Below are 3,590 nucleotides of genomic sequence, written 5' to 3'. Positions count from 1 at the left end.
GTACAAGCCTGGCTTGAGCAGGACTTAAACTTTCACACACAAAACTCAGCATAGCAATCCCCAAGGGCCCTTGAGCCCCTTCCAGCCTGACTAGCATCATGCAGGGAAAATCGTCCAAATCGGCTTGCCCAGAAAGCAGGAAGGCTGTGTTATGGAAACACTGCCTGCTGTCATGGCAACGGAATGGACAGCATCCTCCACGCCAGCCTCCGTGGCCGGCAGGATGTGTGTCTAAGATAGGAGGGCAGAGGACCAGCCATATTCAGAATCAATCTTATTTTAGGGAGGAATTAAGTCTCCATATCCTTTGGATGATGAATGACTGCAACCTCAAGGGCCATATCTATAGAGATAATCATGGGCCATAAAGAAAAAATACTTGATTCAGTTCAGCGTGCATCTGAATATAATATACAGTTTTATCCTTACACAAGGAGAACTTATGTCAGACTTTCATCCTGTTCTTTCTATATGATCTTTTTGAGTGCTCACCACCAGCTACCCACGCATAGACTATTTGCACAGGGTCATAGGACACGCCATGTGGGTCTCTCCCAAGAGAGCAACTGTCTCAGCACTCAGGTGTTATCCTCAAAAGTGAAGTTCAATCTTTGCTTTAAAAATATAGAAGGAGTGAAATGGTTGTCTAGCCTACTAGCATAAACAGTTTCTCACTGTTTAATCAATCACATAGCTGTTAATTGTCAACGAAAGGATGCAAAAAAAAAAATGTTATCCATGAATAGATAATTGGTATAAACTTGCATCATCTGTGAACCTAATGTGCTTCCAGGACGAATTTCCCAGCCACAAACTGGCATGTGCTTCAGGCAATACACAGACATTGTGGAATTAAACAAATGCTTGTCCCGATTAAACAAGCAACTGGGACAGTGAAATGGCACAAAAGCAACGCAGTATATTCCAAGCCAGAAAGAGCTGGATTGTGGACGATCCGCTGTTGGGTAAGTAGCGTGATCATTCCGTTGCTATACAACTCATTCGAGACCTTCCCCCGCTTCTTGCCTCCAGGGTGCCCATCACGGGAGACACAGACACATCTCACTTCTAACCAGGACAAACCCTCCGGGCCCCAAGGAGGGCGGTCCTGCTTGCCCCTCCGCCAAGAATGTTACTGAAGACAGCTGGGAGCAGGGTTATTAAGCAAACAGATGGGAGGAGAACAAATATAAATTCTCTCCCCTCGGGCTTTCCGATTAAGAATGATGCATAGCCTCCCATTGGTAGAAGAAACTAAGCCTCAATAAATCCTTGGAAATTACTTGAGAAATTTCATAGGCGTGGCCTCAGGTGGAGCTGGACGATTTTGCTGGAAGAATTTTAAACTTCTAAGGAGAAGGCTCTTTAGAATGCCGAGGCTCACCATCACTGACTTCCCTAACTCCAACCAGCGCGCACTTGACCTGACAGTGACTCGAATCCCACCCACTCCTGGTTTTTGGAGCAACTTGAAGTAGTCATGTCTTCCACCCTCTCGCCATCTGGTCTCCTCCTGCACAAAGGGAGTCAGTGAGGAGCGCTGCCCCCCCACCCCCAGATTCCATTAATTCTGACCCCTCCCAGCTTCTTTCTACCACCCCCAGAATTACACGCCTAGTGCTTTTCATGCTTAATTCTAAGCAGTCGTGAAACATCAGCCTTCCCAGCCCCCAAAGTACAAAGCCAGGACTGCACGAAAATCAGAGAAGCTAGAAGACAAATTTGACATTTGTTTTCTTTCTTTGAAGGACAACCCAGCACTCAGACGAGATGTCACATTTTTCAATAGGTCATGGGGCTGCGGTTTTCTTCCATGTTGTGTGTAGCCCACGGAGACCAACTTTGGAGTGAGCTAACAAATGTGTAATTTAACCAAGGACCAACTGTTGCATGCCCGCTCTGTGTTCCTCAGTGTAAGAGGTGCCACAGTGTGTGTATGTAGTTGAGAGGTACATGCACACACGGGGGCATCAGCTTATCACGAAACAAGTCTATGCAGGGGTCTGTCGGTGAATGAGAGGGCACACAGTTGTTCAGAAAGGCAGGGGAGGTGGTGTGGCATTTTCCCACGTCTTTGTAACTTTCTAGGAGCCCACTTTCACAGCCAGCTGAACCAGTGTGACAAAGACTGAGTGGGTATCCACTGAGCTCAGGGAGACGACCAGAAATTAGTTGAGCCCTGGTCAGGGATAAAGCTGGAAATGCTGTCTGAAAAGTGCTCCCTCCATAGGGAGTAAAATTAAAGATAGATTCGTCTCTCTCAGTGCAAATCTTATCACAAAGAAGGACCAGACTGACGTAGGGGGAGAGCAGGGTGCAATGCATGCCTCGTGCTGTGGTGGACAGAGCTGAACTCGCGGACTCCTCGCTGAGACGGCAGGTGGCTTTCTGATGATGACAGCCCTACAGAGCCTCGGTGGCCATTTCTGCACTGTGACTTTGGGAGAAGTTCCTGGAGTTTCTTCAATGTCAGCTCAGCCTAGAACTTCTTCAATTTCTTCAGTCCCACTGAGGATGCTGGGAGTCATGTAACCTAGGTGATAAACCCTCTGCTTAAACTCACCAGAGCGGACTTTGCTCTTTGCCAGGGAACCCTGTCCGATGTGGAAACTCCCCAAACTCCTGTTGTTAATGGGACACTGGAGTCTCAGGGATCCCACAGAGAACTTTCTGTGAAGGCCCACAGTAGGAGGGAAAAGAAGCTCTGAGCAAACAGCAAGCTGACCCCAGGGGCTCTCTCTCTGTTGCAGAGACTAAACCCCCCTGAGCTGGATTTCTTCTGCTTCTCACTGTGTTCTCCAAACACCGATAGGAATAATCCTGATATCCCACTAGCCAGAACACTAATCTCACTCTAGCCCCGATGAGTTGCATTCCCACAGTGGCCCCTAAGACAAAATTTACTGCGTAATTAAGCAAAGAGGAAAGGAAAGGAAAGGAAATAAGAGATGCTAAAGCCCACTCTGTAGGCGCTAACCATCACGAAAGGCCCATATGTGGGAAACATGGTTTTCCTTTCACTGACTTAAAAAAGAAAAAATCCAAGGCTTTCCAGTTCTGCTATGACAATCCCATTTTATTGAAATGATCCTGCTTTTCCCCACAGTTCTTTGGCTTAAAAAAACACAAACACCACCCTTTCCAGGCGACAGAAGCTTGGTCTCTGCCCTTGTGGACGATTCTTTGCCGGACACTGGTCTTCCCTAATGAGGTGTGAGCTCCACCAACAGGAATCAGGGCGGGCATTGCAGCTTGCTCTATTCCCAGGACCCGGCGCAGTGCCTGCACGTGGTAGAGACGAGGCAGAGATGAGTCGAAAGGACGAATGAATGAAGGAAAGCACTTAGAGAGAGAGGAGGGCCAAGTCACTGATACACTAGGGACAGACAGAAAAGGAGGGGGCCCTGCGTCCAACACGGCCGGAGAACAAGCTGTCTGTGCTTCTCAGAAATCCATCAGCCAAGGGTAGAGACTAATGAACTTCTGTTCGGCTCCGGCCCCAGCACAGGGTCTCATGGGCAGTGATAGGCACCAGGCAGTGATCAGTCCGATCAAGGGCTGCCGTGCTATCCTATCTCATTTCTAACAAC

The sequence above is a fragment of the Ovis aries genome, chromosome 13, assembly GCF_016772045.2.
Source record: "Ovis aries strain OAR_USU_Benz2616 breed Rambouillet chromosome 13, ARS-UI_Ramb_v3.0, whole genome shotgun sequence".
In the NCBI taxonomy this organism is placed as follows: domain Eukaryota; kingdom Metazoa; phylum Chordata; class Mammalia; order Artiodactyla; family Bovidae; genus Ovis; species Ovis aries.
Note: the sequence above shows the minus strand (reverse complement) of the source record.